The 17,957-nt window shown below is 36.8% G+C and overlaps 1 protein-coding gene across 23 annotated transcripts in view; it reads left to right on the forward strand.

Moving 5' to 3' along the window:
- The window catches only part of IQCM (IQ motif containing M), a 577,684-nt gene that overhangs the window by 346,792 nt on the left and 212,935 nt on the right, over window positions 1–17,957 (forward strand). The gene's annotated exons all lie outside the window — the stretch shown is intronic.

Raw genomic sequence — 17,957 nt, forward strand, 5'->3', positions numbered from 1 at the left:
GCCCTGCACCCCACCTGGCTCCTGCCTTTGGATCAGCATGTTGTGCTGGCCGTGGCGGCCATTGGAAGGTGAACCAATGGCAAAGGAAGACCTTTCTCTCTGTTTCTCTCTCTCACTGTCCACTCTGCCTGTCAAAAAAAAAAAAAAAAAAGTTAAGACAATAAAATTTTTGTATAACTGAGTATATTTTTAAGCAATTAAATATTTTAAATATGCTAAATAACTGTCTCCTGGGTTATATTGGGTACTGAAAACGTAATTAAAATTGAATGTATAAACATTGTAATCTATCTTAATACAACAGTTTTACAGTTAGAAAATCAATTTCTTTAAGAAAAGCAAGTAAATGAAAAGGTAGTATTGTCTGAGAATATGTATAATATAAATGGACATTTTTCTCTTTTCTGAAGATAAGTAAGAGGATGGAAATATCACTAAGGGAATCTCAATCAATTTTCCTTAAATCCTTAAGATACTGCTAAGTTTTCATTATTTAATTTCTTTTTTTTAAAGATTTATTAATTTACTTGAAAGTCAGAGTTAAAAAGAGAAGGAGAGGCAGGCAGGAAGAGAGAGAGAGAGAGATCTTCCATCTGCTGGTTCACTCCCCAGATGGCCTCATCGGTCGGAGCTGTGCTGATCTGAAGCCAGTAGCCAGGAGCTTACTCTGGGTCTCCCACATGGGTGCACTGGCCCAAACACCTGGGCCATCTTCCACTGCCCTCCCAGGCCATAGCAGAGAGCATGATCAGAATTGGAGCAGCCGGGACTCGAACCAGCTCCCATATAGGATGCCAGCACTGCAGGCACTACACCACAGAGCCGGCCCCTCATTATTTAATTTCTAAGATTCATGGAAATGTGGTTAACAAAAAGATTGTTTATATTCAAGCTGTGTAATATGATGTTTTTATATATGTATATGCAGGTAATTTTAAATGTTTATGGGGAATGGTATTGGAAGACAGTTTTATTTGGTGCAAAAATTTTAACCTCTGTATACTCACACATTGTGTGACTGTTACCATGCTGAAATTAATCAGCATACCTACCCTATCTGTAGTTAAACTTTGTGTGTGTGTGTGTGTGTGTGTGTGTGTGTGTGATAATAACAGCAAATTTCAAGTAAACAATAAAGTATTATTAACTATGGTCACAATGCCCAGAGCTTATTCTACTTAACTGAAAATCTGTATGCCTTTATCAACATCTCCCCATTTCACCTGACACCCTACCTTTTTAAAACAATCATTCTATTCTGTTATTTTGAGTTCAGTTCTCTTAAATGCCACATATGAGATCATTTGTCTTTCTGACTTTGGCTTATTTCACTTAGCGTAAGGTCCTCTAGATTCTTCCATGTTTCCACAACTGGAAGGATTCCTTCTTTCTTTAGGCTGAACGATGTTTCTTTGTATATAAATATAACATTTGTTTATCTGTTCATTTGTTGATAGATTCTTAGTTTGGTTATTGTGAAGAATCCTGCAGCGGATATTGTAGGCAGGCAGGTATCTCTTTGATACACTGATTCTTTCTTTTCCTTTCCCTTCCTTTTCTCTTCCCTTCCCTCCCCTCACCTCTATTCTCCTCTCCTCTTCCATCTTTCTTTTCTTGATAGATTTGCTAGATCTTAGCGTAATTCTTTTCAATTTTTTTAAAAGTATTTATTTGAGAAGCAACAGGACAGAGCTCCTATCTACGACTTCCAGCCTCGATGTCCACAATGACTGGGACTGTGTCACCCCAAACCAGGAGCCTGGGACCTCAATCCAGGTCTTCCACGTGAACAGCTTCAGCATAACTACATGAGCCATCACTGCTGCTCTTAGACTGTGCATTAGCAGGAAGTTGGAGTTAGAAGCCAGAGTCAGTAATTGAACCTTGACCCTCAAATGTGGGATGTGGGCATCTTAACCAGAGACTTAACTGCTGGGTTCTACTCCTGCCCCTATTTTTAAATTTTTGAGGAACTCCCATGCTGTTTTCCATAATGGGTGAAGAATTTTTACCTCCATCATATAAGGATCCCCTTTGCTCTACATTCTTGCCAATAAGTATCTCTTGTATTTTTTGTAATAATGATCTGAAAAAGATTTAAGATGACATCTTATTGTGGTTTTGATTTTGATTTTCCTGATGGTTGATGATAGCATTTTTTCCATCAAACAGTTGCCTATTTTCATGTCTTCTTTGGAAATCTATCTGTGAAGATTCTTAGGCCATTTTAAAATTACTTTTTTTTTGCTATTAGTCATATGTATTTCCTTATGTTTTATGGATATTAACCCATTGCCAGATATATGGTTTGCAAATATTTTCTCCAATTCTGTTGATCGATTTTCTGTGCAGCTTTGCAGTTTGATATAATCACACTTTGTTTTGGTCTTGTTGATGACTTTTGGGATCATATTTTAAAAAAAATATTTCTAAGACCAATATCAAGGAGATTTCCCATGTGTTTTCTACTAGTATTTTTACATTTAAAACTTTACAGTTAGGTATTTATTTTTATAATATATAAAGCAAAGGTTCTAAATGCATTCTTTGTGTGTGGATAACCATTTACTGAAGAGACTATACATTCTGCATTGTGTATTCTTGGCACCTTTGTCATAGATTACTTGCCTAGATACACAGAGTTTTATTTATGAGATTTTTATTCTATTACATCTATCTGTTTTTTATGGTTATAGTTATATGGCTTTGGATATTGTAGCTTTGTAGTATAGTTTGAAACAGGAAGTGTGATGCTTCCAGCTTTGTTGTTCTTTCTCAGAATTAGTTTGGCTAGTTAGGATCTTTTGTGGTCCCCTATGAATTTTAGGGTTATTTTTACTAAATTCCTTTAGAATTTTGCAAGGGATTGCATCGACTCTGTAGGCCACTTTGGATATTATTATCATTTTAGTAATATTAATTCCTTTAAACTATGCAGACGGGGATGTCTTTTCATTTATTTGTGTCTTCAGTATCTCATCAGTGTCTTAGAGTGTTAAGTGTTGAGATGTTTTATCTCCTTAATTAAGTTTATTCCTAAGTATTTCAGTATTTTAAAGTCGTGGTAAATGGAATTGTGTTCTTAATTTCTTTTTAATATATTTGGTGGTAATGTAAAAACACAACTGATTGTTGTATATTTTGTTTTCTTTGTCTATACAAATTTTATGGCTTTCTGACATGTTAATCAGGAGGAAAAGATAATATATTTCAGGACCTTTTTTGAGATAGGAAAAGGGCTTTCTTACTAATAGGAAAGTGTGAGTAAATTCAAAACATTAAGATTAGATCTTTGTTGCATGTTTGAAGTTATCTTCTTTCATTATTAGTGCAAATTTATACAGTTTTTTAGCTGTAGACTTTGTTTTGTCACTTATATATCCATAGCATTTGGGCCAATTTTCTAGACTTTGGTAAATGTTTGTTCATCTACTGGCAGAAGCATATAAATCACTTAGCATTGCACTGATCATAGGTTGTTTACTTGACTTTTTATAATGCCAAATATATTGATGTTTATTTATAGAGAATTTGGAAAATACGATTTCTAAGAAATACAGATTGTTAAATCTGATACCTGTTTTCTAGTTTTTTTTTCTTGCATATGACATTATTTTCTATGAAAATTAGTATTTTCTACATTTGTTTGAACATTACTGTTTTGCTTCATAATATTAATGAGTTTTCAAGCTCTAAATCGCTTTTATTTTTGACTGAGTATTAATGCCCTGTGGATGTTTTATAGTGTATTTACTACTGTGAATTTGTTTCCATTTTTCTTTATGATAAATAATAAAATTTTGTAATTTACATGCAGCAGAATATAATCAAATATTTTAGAAAATTCTAGATTACCTTTAGTAATTTAAAATGTTTTTACTTTTTCAAGTTAACAGCTTCATAAGGACGCCTTCTTATTATTTTGGAGTATGGCATAATAGTTACTTAGATATAGGCATAGGTCTGGCATCACCTTGCCTGGGAGTAATTGAAAGCTCTACCTCTTACTAGTTGCCCATCTTAGGAAAAGCTACTTACCTTTCCTATGCATTTTCCTCAGCTATAAAATGAATAATTTTTAAGTCGCTGGACTGTTGTGAGGTTTCACTCATGTAAAATGAGACCCATTATAAATATTCAACAAATGTTTTTCACTATTATTCATAAATAATTCTAATGTACTTTTATATTGAAAATGTTTAAATATTAAGCCTGATTGTGTAATGACTCATTTGTATAGAGATTTTGTCATTAAATGTCATTTGTCATTAAATGTCATCCATTGGCATTTTCACACATTACATCTCTTGTGTGCTCAGGGAAGTGATATACTTATTTTACTGATGAGAGAACAGAGGCTTAGAAAGAGACTCGTCAGAGTTCATTGATAGTTCTGGTAGTTTAACCCTGGTCGTTTCAAGCCAAGGTCAATACTCTTTTCATTTTATTAGGAAGGTTTCAAAAATTGGTGTTAGGAAAACATAATTAAATGCATGATTAAAATATGATTGACAACAAGGACTGCCTTTTATGTATCATTCACAGTTTATCTTATAGTCTTGAAATACAGTAGGTTTTCTATAAATGTTTATATCTGTCAAAATTATGTTTAAAACAAGAATTTTCAAAAGTATACCTAGTTTAACTAAATTCTGTTTTCATTGTAGTACGTATGATCTGGATGCTTTCCTTTACAGAAAGAGCCCCTCCAATACGGTTTTAATGCTATATCTATATCATTAAGTGAAACTGCTCCATCCAGCTAAAAAATCTTTTGTTACATAGGAAACTTTCTTTTAAAATGGGAGAGATACTCTAAAATCATGGAAAGAAAGTAGAAAATTCAAGGGAAAAGGAACAAACTGAGTTTCTATTTGCTTCTGGTATATTATTCTATTTTTAAGAGAATCTGATTTTATGCATTTTAAATTGTCAGTAATCTTCATTCACACTGGCTTCTTTGATTGTGGATAATAGCTCCAGATGTGCAACCTACGCATTTTTTCATCCAGTAGGATATTTCACCTAATGCATATGTAGTTAATTCAATTGATTAACTTCAGTGTGTGATACCAGGTAGGTCAAATTTTTAAAACTGAGTGTCTTCATTTATTTTTAGCTTCCTTTTTTTCAATCTTTATTCTTATCACTATGGTAACAAAAAATTTGTGGCTGAGGACATGGTTTTTTTCTGAAAATTATCCTCTGGGAGAATAAAGCAACTTTGGGCTGTATAGGTAGACTGATGTTAAAAGCTACAAAATATGCACACATGAAAAACCTTTATGTGTTATTCATTTAAATCACATTAATTGAAAATAACAATAATAGAATAACATATCTGAATGTAGGGAAAATAATCATTGTTGTTCTACATTATTTATTCATACATATTAATATCATTATAAGTTTGAGCTTTGAAATTTTTCTAGTATTTTCCAACATATAATTAGAATTTATAGTTCATTTTCTGTAATTAAATTGATCAGAAAACTCAACAGTGAATGCAAGTCCATTGTTAGTGTGGAACCACAGATACAAATCTTAAAAACGTGGAAGCTACTTAAATGTTATTAAATCTGAAATATCCTATCATATGATATGAAATGAATTATTATAGGATAGGATAGGATATAATGGGAATTATTAGAACTTTTCTATTTGGATAAAAACTATAACTACATCCTAGGCCTCCTGTTCCTCAGAGCACAGCTTTATATACTTCAGGCAGACAACATGCATTTCTGCTGTTTTATGAAGTATGGATTTGTGAAATTAAATGGTGAATAATTTTTCACATGAAGAAATACTCTAACAAAATCTTAATTATGTAGAAAAGGGATTTAAAAGGACTATACAAGTAGCAAAGGATTCCAGGATATTAAGAGCTTAGCCAATTCTGATGGCAAAAGAATGTAAAAGTATCAGAGGTAACATGTTGTAAAAGCATTATTTTAAAAAACTTGTAAATTGAACATATTCTTATAAAACACTTTGAAAATACAAAATGGTGAAATGAAAGATACAGGCAATGTATGTTCCAGAATGAACTCAGGCTGTTGAAAAGGGCCCAAATGGATTTTAAGGAGCCAGTTCTCAGAAGATTTCCCAGAGCCGCCATTAACATTTTGCAGAATGTGTCTGGCAATTTTTCTTCTTTTTTATATTCTTTGCTCATGTAATAATTTGTTCACACTACACATATGTTGCTGCCATAAATCTCAGTCCATGGATTCACTGTTTTTCTGTAAGGACATATTTTTTATTTTTGGCTCATATCTACCAGAGATTTAATTCCAGGCAATTTGGGTTTTTAAAAATATTTATTCTTTATTTGGAAGGCAGAATAATTTAGGAAGGAAGGGAGGGAGGGAGGAAAGATAGGAGGGAGGAAGGAAGAGAAGAAAGGAGAGAGGGAAGGAAGGAAGGGAAAATATTGTGAATATTGGCCATCTGTTGGTGTACTCCCTAAATTATTGCAATGACCAGGGCAAGACCAGGGCAATATCAGTAACCTGAAACTCCACCCTTGATGCCAGTTGGGTAGCAGGGGCCCAGGTACTTGGATCACATTCATTGCGTTCTCAGACACATTAGCAGTGGGATGAACCAGGATTGGATTAGCCAGGATTTCTTTTGGTACTCAGATATGAAATGCAGGTGTCTCAAGAGGTGCCGTAACTCACCACTCCCAACACCATTCCCACAGTTTGGCATTTCACTCAATTTTTTTTGAGGTTGTTGGTAATGAAGGATGGAAAGTGATCAATCATGACTGTTACTCTGAACCCCATACAACTACTGATATGCTATCTCTATAGATTTGCCAGTTCAGGACATACAATTGCATAATGTGTAGCCTGTTTCAACTACCTTCTTTCACTTACTGATGTTTGTGAGGTTCATCCATGTTGTAGCATGTGTCACTACTTCATTTCTCCTTGTGCTAAATATACTCTATTGAATGGATGAGCCACATTTTGTTGATTCACCAGGTGATGGATATTAATTTGTTTATGCTTTTCTTATTAGTATGAATAATGATGTTATGACCATCCTATTATAGTTTCAATCTTTGTATACTTATAAGGATTGATGTTTAACATCTTCCCATGTGCTAAGTAGATCCTTGTATATCTTCTATAGAGAAATGAATTCAGAGATTTTGCATGTTGTTTTAATTGGGGGCTTTGCTGTCTTATTATTGAATTATTAGAGTTTATTATATTCTGAGTACAAATTGTTTATCAGATAAGACAAAGGCATATTCAAAAAGTCCAAAGAGAGCATGTATTATGAAAAACTATGTATTTCAAAATTTTCTGTACCAAAATAACCTTATCTTTTAATTCTATTTTTCACAATTATTTTGAAGTACTCTACTACAATTGCTAAAAGTTTCCCCAGTTCATGGAATACCTTTTATATTTATTAATTGTATGTTTCAATATCAAAAGTCTTTAATTTTTACGTTGTCAAACTCATCCATTTTTTTCTTTATTGAAGTAGGTATTTGGTGAAATATCTAAAATTTTTGCATATCACAATATAACAAAACTTTTCCTCATTTTTTTCCTAAGCTTTCTGGTTTTGTGATTTTTTTTTTAGTCTGTGGTCCATTTTCTTTTATCATATATGCATGTTTACATATAAAGTGTTATTTTTCTAAGCCAGCAAAGAGTTTGATCTTGCTTCTAAAATACAGCCTGACAAACCCTGTTATTTTATTGGTATCTCTAGTTCATCATATGTGGAACAATAATTGATATCATTGGAGTTATGTCTGTCATTTTGCTATTTGTTTTCTATTTGATTCAAATCTCCTTTGTCTCTGTTCCTCCATTACTTCCTTCTTTTGCATTTTGAACAAATATTTTTAGTGTGCTATTATAATTACAGTGTGATTTTGAAGTATATTTAACAAATTATTTTCCATGGTTGTTATAGGGATTGCAATATGCATCTTAATTTGTCATAATATTGTTCATATTAATGCTAACAAAACCAGTTCTAGTTAAACATAGCAACTTAGTTTCAATATAGCTCCATATTATCCCTCCTCCTTTGTATAATTATTATCTTAGGTATTGCATAAATAAAACATATTAAGTCAGCAGTATAGTTTATAATAATATTCTTACATAATCATACATTTAAAAATGAATTAAGAGACGACATGTAGAAAATTTATTTTATAGAGATATGAACATGTTACCATTTCCTTTACTGTTCATTATTTCTCTGGATATGAATTACCATCTGATGTTTTTCTATCATCAGTTCTTCTAACATTGAATTATTTTCTCCTATTTAAGTCTGGAGCTGCCTTTAAAATTAGCTTTGCTGGATATAGAATTATTGGTTGGTAATCTTATATTTCAGTCAGTACTTTGAATATATCCTTCTATTTTCTTCTGACTGCTTTTGATTCTGTTGAAATGTCAGCCATTAATCTTATCTTTGTTCATCTGTGTATAAGGAGGCCCTTTTTTTTTTTTTTTTCTTTCTGCTTTAGAGATCACCTCTTTGTCTCTAAGCATGTTGGCTACAGCATGTTTGGCTGTGCAACGCTTTGTGGTTGTACATCATAATGGGGTTTATTGAACTTCATGGATATATAGATTAATGTTTTTCATCAATTTGTCAATTTTTCAACCAAGTATTTTCCCACATCTTTTTCTGCCTTCCCTGTCGTTGTAACTTGTATTACACTTATATTGGTATGCAGAAAATTGTTATACAGTTCTCTGAGGCTGTTTGTTAATTTTTTATCTTTATTTTGTTATCAAATTGGATAATACCTTTTGATCTATTTTTTTTTTTGACAGGCAGAGTGGACAGTGAGAGAGAGAGAGACAGAGAGAAAGGTCTTCCTTTGCCATTGGTTCACCCTCCAATGGCCGCCGCGGCCAGCGCGCTGCGGCCAGCGCACCGCGCTGATCCGATGGCAGGAGCCAGGAGCCAGGTGCTTTACCTGGTCTCCCATGGGGTGCAGGGCCCAAGCACCTGGGCCATCCTCCACTGCACTCCCTGGCCACAGCAGAGAGCTGGCCTGGAAGAGGGGCAACCGGGAAAGAATCCGGCGCCCCGACCGGGACTAGAACCCGGTGTGCCGGCGCCGCTAGGCGGAGGATTAGCCTAGTGAGCCGCGGCGCCGGCCACCTTTTGATCTATTTTTAAATTCAATATTTATTCCTTCTGTATTCACAAATCTATGTCCACATACATTTTGTGACTTTTCATTGTACTTTCATATCTAGAATACATGTAGATTCTATTTCTCTTGACAATCTCTTTTTTTAGTAATTTTCATGAATTCCTTATATATAGTTTATTTGAACATATTTATAGTTGGGTATTGGAAGGCAGTTCTCAGAGTATACTTCAGTTTCTGTTGACTACTTTGTTTCCTGAGAATGTATCATGATTTCTGATCCCTTCCATGTCTTATGTTTTTGTTGTCACTGAATATTGGGCATTTTAAATACCATATTGTTACAAATATATGTTGTTCTGTCACCTCAAGTTCCCATGAGTTTCTATGTATTTATTTATTTGAAAGGCAGAGTGATAAAGAGAAGAAGGGGGTGGAGAGACAATGTGTGTGTGTGTGTGTGTGTGTGTGAGAGAGAAAGAGAGAGAGAGAGAGAAACCATTTATATATTAACTTGCCTTGACTTAATATGTGGGATCTGCTCTGTCTGCCCTATTGTTCAGCTATTCCTTTATCTACTAAATTGTTGTTTAAAATATTATGTTTTAGAATGACTTTTCTCTCTAATGTTTATCTTAGTATCTATATAATAGTGGTCAGCCAGTGAGTGAGTGGAGAATTTACTAAAATATCCAGAGCTCTTAAGTTTCTGCCCTGCACCTATGGATCTGTATGTATGGGGAGAGCACATTTAGTGTAGCCATTTTTTAAAAGGTTTATTTGTTTATTTGAAAGGAAGGTCACAAACACACACACACACACACACACACACACTGAGAGAGAGAGAGAGAAAGAGAGAGGGAGAGAGAGACCTCATCCACTAATTCACTTCCTCCAAGCCCGTGACAACTGGGACTAGTCAGGCTGAAGCTAGAAGGCTGGTTCTCCATCTGAATCTCCCAAGTGGATAGTGGGTACCCAAGCCCTTGGGTCATCATCTGCTACCTTCCCAGGCACGTTGCCAGGAAGCTGGATCAGAAGTGGAGTAGCTAGAATTCATACTGGCACTCTGATGTAGGATGAAGGCATGGCAAATGGTGCTTAACCCACCCCTGAAGTCATTTATTTTTGTTTCACCTCATGCTTTTGTGCTTTTCCTTATTATTATGGTTTTCCAGTGAGCTTGGGATGTGAGTAGAGGTTGTTACACTTTTCAATGGCTTTTTTTAATTTTAAGAATTATTTTTGTTAAAAACTTAATAAAATTTATGTAGTTGTACTTTATTTGAGAGGCAGAGAGAGCAAGAGAGAGACAAACACAGAGAGTGTACTCGTTTGCTGCTTCACTTCCCAAATGCTGGGACAGGCTTAGGAGCTGAGGACTCAATCCAGTTCTACCAAGTGGGATGAGCCCAATTACTTGAACCATCATTGTTGCCTCCCAGAGTTTTGTATTAGCTGGAGTCAGGACTCTGAGCCAAATATTAAACCTGGGCACTCTGATATGGAAGGCAGGCATCTTAACTGCTAGGCTATATGCCCATTCCCTATTCCTATTCAGTTTATGGCAGGCCTCTGGACACTCCGCATTGGTCCCAGTCAGATTACATCTCATAGATGCTGAGCTGCAGCTTCCCCCTTTATTTCTTACCAAACTTGTTACATATGTACTGTCAATGGGAATGACTGAGATTTTCTTCCCCTCTTTGAATCAATTTAGCTTCATATGATGGCTGATTGATTGTGAGAAAATAATAATACAGATTTTATGCATATTTATATTGGTTCAGATTTTTCATATTGTTGTTATGATTCAGATTAATATCATCTAGAGCCTGCAGCTCTATCTTTGCTCACTAGAGAACAGAATGCTGAAAGTATCTCCACACAGAGAAAAATGAGAATTCTTAGCATAAAATCAATTATCAGAAATTAGGCATTAAGATGATTTAGACCTGTGGTTAGTGTTAGGAGATTCTGGCACCTATCCTAATGACTAAGCAATCAGAATATTTCTTCATTGTTGTCACCTCCATTTCAGCAATAGAATGAGCCCTCCTGAATTGTCCTGCCAGGAAGTTCTTCAGCAGGATTTGGGGTATTTGTTTTATGCAACATTAGATCACTTGAGAAGTATTTGATGTTTATTCAACATGTCTGAAGGGTCTAATGCCAGGATCCCATGAGTTTACAGACTACTTTTACTCCAAAGATCTATAAATGCTGGCAGTGTCTACAGCCTTTGTGAATTCTATTCTATTCTTTCCTAGTGAACAAAGATAGAGCTTTCTGTCCCTAAGTGCTACTAAACTGAATGATGATAGCAGTATGAAGACCAGAACCAATACCATATTCCTCTTCTCTGGTATTTAGTAGCTTTTTTCTAATGTTTTCAGTTACATGAGAAGTAAAACCATGCTCTCTTTTCTGGTTGATCATTTCAAGGATAAGTGAAAGTGCTAAGAACATAATAGATGGCTACTGTTATTGGTGGATGTAATACAGAAACTTTTTTTTGATGAAATTGTAATCAGTAAATATACTCAACAAACAACTTTTGAGCATTTGATGTGAGTAGGTGCTGTGAAATGTACTGTGGTTCAAAGGTCTCAGAGTAGTAACAACATGTATAACTAGATAAATGTCTGTCGCAAGTGTTCGCACATTCACACAAGTTGCCAGTGCTAAAATGATGCAGATGTTAATTATGCCTTCAGTTGACAGGTCAGGGAAGGTCACAGAGACAGTTAAGTCTTGATTTAATCACATCATGATAGAATTTACTAGATGAGAAGCACAAAGGTTCGACAGGTAGAAGAGAGTATATGCAAGGCAATTAGGATTTCCAGAGCAAGTGATAAAAGCTAAAAAGGGGACAGTAGGTTTCTGTTGGGTGAGTAACTGAGAGGCCTCAGTGTTACCCAAACTGCTTATTAAAAGATGCCTGGTCATTCTCAGAGATCCAGTTGGTTGTGGTTGCTTTTCCCTGTAGGCTTCTTTTTGTTTTGAGTGCCTTATTCGCCTGTCATCTGCCGATTGGAAATCAGTTTCCAAAGGTACAATGCAAATTAGATTTAGGATATAAATCAGTATGGTGGTATTTAAGCACTTTTCCCCCAGAGCTGAATATCCCCAGACAAAATAGAGACCAAACCCTTGGGAAGACGAGCAACCCTGAAAGATCTGTCATCACCTTGCTTTAGCTACCTAATCCAAGCAGTTGCTCTGTAATTCTTCATGCTGTCTCCTCTAACACTTTTAAAAGATGATTCTTGACATGCCATCTCGTTCTACATTATTTAACTATGTTAATGCTTTCTTTCACCCTAGCAAAGCTTGCTAAAGCCCCTGGGAATGATCATGACCAGTGGATGATTTTTCACTCTCTTTCCTCTTTACCAGTCAGCTGAATTGTTGCTCCAATTAGTAAGCTACCCTAATTAGCCATTCTGCATATTTTAAAGTCTTTGACTCTTTTATTATTTGGGTTGAAATATGTATTCCAGTGTTATATAAGCTCTACAGAGTGTCTGACTGAATTTTGTAATATTACTTAGCACCAGTTATTCTTCTAAAGTCTGTCTGTTTTCTTTAGTAGAAAATAACCATCTTTAAGAAACAGCAGGAACAGCAGGGGGTTGAGAATGGTGTAACTTCAATAAAGGTATAATTACATTCATAAGTCAGTTAGAGAGCAAGGCTTTAGGCTTCTTTTGTCAGATCACTGTTTATTAAGATTATACACCCAGTACTCCCATCATGCAGAGCTCCACTAGCAAGTCTTTGTTTTATTTGATTAAATTACTATAATATCAGGAATATGAACTCCCTTGTGAGAACAACTTTGCTATGCAAGTCTCTGATAAATGAAAGAAATATTAATATAAAATATTTTATCACCAAGTCTTATGAAATGCAAAATTTTGATATAGTATAATCATCCTGACATCATAATCATAGAATTAAGAACTCTTTCTCCTGACATTCTTCTTGATCCAGTATCCTATTAATTCTCACAGTGAAGTGGAAACTTCCAATGACTTAGGTTTTTCAGTGCTTTGTAGTCATAATGGGTTTTACAGTTCCACACAGTCCACATCATGTCACCTTTACTAATCAACATTTTCTAGCTTTTCTCAATCAAGCTTTTAAAATAAATTGTACTTTCCTCAATAAGGCAACCTGATGCTCCCATGCTGTGAAGCCTATCATACATCATATAAATTATTATTGTTATTGAAATGAAACATTATGATTCAGATCTGTAAAACCAAGCTTCTTGTTGGAAGCTGCCAATTGGCATAGAAGCCAGTTGTTAATGCAAAAGGCTTATTCCCCTTTTCATTTCTTTGAAAACTTTATTTTAAATATATTTTTATTTATATAAAGAGAACAAAGTACATGTATTTCATATATACAGATTTAGGAGCATAGTGATACTTCCCAACCTACCTTCCCTATGGCTCATGTTCCCACTATCCCTCTCCTTCCTTTCTTATTCTTTCTTTTAATTTTGACAATGACATACTTTCAGTTGATTTCATAATCATATGGTCCACTAAGTAAATAATTCAACAAAGAGTAATAAGAAAAAAACCCTCACTATTTCTCAAGAGTAGAGACAAGGGCTGTAAACAAAAGGCAAAGCTCAAAATGTCAGTTTTGCTCATATGCATTACATTCTTGTACTCTATTAGTTACCACATCAGAGAAAACATATGGTGTTTGTCTGCTTGGGACTTGCTTATTTCCTTAAGTATAACAGTTTATAGTAGCAGCCACTTTTTTTGCAAAAGACAGGACGTCATTATCCCTACCATCTAACTATCTATCCCATACCATCTAACTATCTATACCACAATTTCTTTATCCAGTCATCAGTTGATGAATCTGGGCTGATTTCCTATCTTAGCCATTGTGAAGTGAGCTGCAATAAACATGGGAATACGATTTCATTACCTATGGGTAAATTCCCTGGAGTGGGATGACTGAGTTATATTATATATCTGTTTTCAGCTTTTGGAGCTACGTATCTCCATACTGTCTTCCACAATGTCTGTATTAGTTTACATTCCCACCAACAGTGGGATAAGGCATTTTTTTCACCACATCCTCACCAGTATTGTTGTTTGTTCATTTCTGTGTGACAGTCATTCTAACTGGGGTGAGGTGAAACCTCATTGTAGTTTTGATTTAAAATTCCCTGATGGCTAGTGATCTTGAACACTTTTTTATATTTCTGTTGGTCATTTGAATTTCCTTTCTTGAAAAATGCCTGTTCCAGTCCTTTGAACATTTCTTAACTGGATAATTTGTTTTGTTGCTATTGAGTTGAGCTCTTTATAGATTCTGGTTATTAAGCTTTTATCAGTTGCATATATTGCAAATATTTTCTCACATTCTGTCAGTTGACTCTTCACTTTGTTGAGTGTTTCTTTTGCAGTGCAGAAGCTTCTCAGGCTGATGTAATCCCATTTGTCAATTTTTGATTTGAATGCCTGTGCTTCTGGATTCTTTTCCAAGAAATCTTTGCCTATGCCAATATCTTGAAGAGTTTCCCTGATGTTCTCCTCTAGTAATTTGATGGTATAAGGTTGTAGATTTAGATCCTTGATCCATTTTGAGTTGTTGGTACCTTGTTTCATACTTCTGCACAGTGAGATCAAATTTTTCCAGCACAATTTTTTGAGGAGACCCTCCTTTCTTCAGACATTGATTTCAGCTCCTTTGTAAAGGATGCTGCAGCCTTTAATGGTATCAAAATGGTGCCTTCTTTCTGCCAGTTGCCATGTGCCCTTGTGGGTTGATGACGAAAAAGCAACATGCTTTTCTTTTGTTGGATTTGGCAGGAGCACTCCCCCCATCACCCTCCCCACCTCAACCCCAGCTAGGGCTCCAGGCCGGACTCGAAGACATTGTGGTCCACAATGCTCTTCTTCAGCTAATACCATCAGTGGCACAAGTTACTACAGGCTATTCTCACCTTGCTCTCCAAAGCTGGCATCTCTTTCAGCTCCTGTGTGCAGGGGTCATGTATGGTGTCCCCACTCATTTTGGTGTGTCCACACCTTCTACACTGCTCTATGGTGTCCCTCTTCATTCTGTAGAGTTTCCACTGCAGACTTTTCTTCAACTCTCCTCTAGGAGTGCAATTCCTCCTCAATTCTTCTGCTATTATCCCCTAGTTAAAAGCAGCCTTTCTTCTGTCTCTTTCTCTCACTGTCCACTCTGCCTGTAAAAAAAAAAAAAAAAAAAAAAAAAAAAAAAGCAGCCTTTCTTTCTTTCCCCTATTCAGCCTTCTTAGAATCTGAAACATACTCATTCTAAGAGAAGTGGCATGAAAGTAAAATCTTCAGGGCTGGTGCTGTGGCTCACTTGGTTAATCCTCTGCCTGTGGTGCTGGCATCCCATGTGGGCCCCAAGTTCTAGTCCCAGTTGCTCCTCTTCCATTCCAGCTCTCTGCTGTGGCCCAGGAGTGCAGTGGAGGATGGCCCAAGTGCTTGGGCCCTGCACCCACGTGGGAGACCAGGAGGAAGCACCTGGCTCCTGGCTTCGAATCGACATAGTGTGCCAGCAGTAGCAGCCATTTGGGGGGTGAACCAACTAAGGGAAAACCTTTCTCTCTGTCTCTCTCTCTCTCTCTCTCTCACTGTCTAACTCTATTTTTCAAATATAAAAAATAAAAGAGTAAAATCTTCTCTACCTTCCTCTGTGTCGCTCCCCCTCTTTGTGGAGGAGCGACACTAGACCCTGCCTAGGTTTCCTATCCGAGTCACGGCACCATTATGTCTCCTAGGCTTCCTATCCGAGTCACGGCACCATTATGTCGCTCCCCCTCTTCGCGGAGGAACAACACAGGACCCTGCGCTGTTCTTTTGTCTGCTCGGCCCTCCCCGGGTTTGCTGCTGGTTCTTCCCGGGTTGGCTACCGACCCTTCCACCTCCATGGAAGGGCGGTTCCCCCTGCCACTTTCCCCACTTCCGCGGGGGAGCAGCACACCGCCGGCCGGCTCTCTCGGGGGCTGCTCAGATGTTCCTTCAGATAGATGTTCCTGGTGCATGTTGTCTCTCTCCTCCTTTATAGTCCTCTTCCACCAATCCCAACTCTGCTACCCACACGCCGAGTACGCTGCTCTCCTCCAATCAGGAGCAGGTCCTACAGTTTATTGGTTGAACTGGAGGCAGCTGTGTAGAAGCTGTTTCCTCCTCTCCCAGCGCCATGTTGTGGGAGAGCAGATGCATAGAATAAGTCTTAATTCGAGTAACAATCTAGTCTGAGTTGCTCCCCACACTCTGAAATCAATGGAATAGGGAAAATTGTAAAAAAGGTAGCTTATAATCATATTGTTCTAGCAATAATAACGGGTAAGCCATTTCAGTCTCCTTTTTTAATTTCCATGAGACAAAGAAATAAAATTAGTTTCCCTAGAGAGCTTACTCCTAAGAATTTTAGGGAACACTGTCAGGAAATGCTATGGAGAAACTGTTCCCCTCCCCTGATGGCTGCAATGGTCAGCACTGGGCCAGGATGAAGCCAGCAGCTTCATCTGGGTCTTCCACCTGGGTGGCAAGGGCCCAAACACATGGCCATCTTCTGCTGATTTTTCCAGGACACCATCAGGGAATTGGATCAGAAGTGGAACAGACAGGACACAAACTGCTGCCCATATGGGATGCCGGTGTCGTGAATAGCAGGTTTAACAGCAACACCACATTACTTGACCCAGTAATGATTTTTTATCCATGAATTTCCTATCTGATTTGTTAAGGCTTATGATTACAAACCTGGAGCATATCTTGTAGATTTGTGTCTCACTCTGTAGGCAGTGAGGATGCCTGGTGGACTCTGGTATTACACCAGCATCACCTTTGTTTACTAGGCTCCTAAAGGATGGTTGTGATTGTATTTATTGAGTTTGCAAGTTGTTTTTATATGTTTTAAGGCACTTTTAGCTTTCGTATATTCCAAGGCTGTAACTACACAAGCATATTCAAATAGTTTCTTGCAGTTATCTGGTAAATCTAGGAAATGTTTAGAGTCAGTCAAGTCTGAGTTAGCCGACAAAAGGGAGAGTTGAGAAGGGATTAAATCAGATTGTAATTCAAATGAATGAGGTAATAGAGAACCTGGCCATGCTGCAGGCAAAGCTCCTGTCTTTTGTGGGCTCATGTGGTCAACAATGAGTCTTCAATGACCAGTTTTGTTATTGAGACTCCTGCTGTAACCAGTGTGTTCATAGGAAAGTTAATAATCAGTACCTGGTCAATGTCTGCTTTGAATCAGCAGAAATTGACTATTTATTCAGAATGTTTAAATATTAAAGAGAGACATTATTCTGATTGTTAAAAATAAAGTAGAATGGTGACCAGTATTTTATATCCTAAATGGGGCCATGCTCCTTTTGTGCTACATATAATGAATTTTAAAAACTGTTGGTTTCCAACTTACAATCAAGAAATCGTTAATTATAAATTTTTATGTGGGGCTGGTGCTGTGGCATAGAGGGTAAAGCCGCCACCTGCAGTACTGGCATCTCATATGGGCGCCGGTTTGAGTCCTAGCTGCTGCACTTCCAATCCAGCTCCCTGCTATGGCTTGGAAAAGCACTGGAGGATGGCCCAAGTCCTTGCGCCCCTGCACCTACATGGGAGCCATAGAAAAAGCTCCTGGCTCCTCGCTCCTGGCTTTGGATAAGCGCAGCTCTGGCTGTTGCAGTCATCTGGGGAGTGAAGCAGCAGATGATAGACCTCTGTCTCTCTCTCTGCCTCTGCCTCTCTGTAACTCTGCCTTTCAAATAAAATAA

The sequence above is a fragment of the Oryctolagus cuniculus genome, chromosome 8, assembly GCF_964237555.1.
Source record: "Oryctolagus cuniculus chromosome 8, mOryCun1.1, whole genome shotgun sequence".
NCBI lineage: Eukaryota > Metazoa > Chordata > Mammalia > Lagomorpha > Leporidae > Oryctolagus > Oryctolagus cuniculus.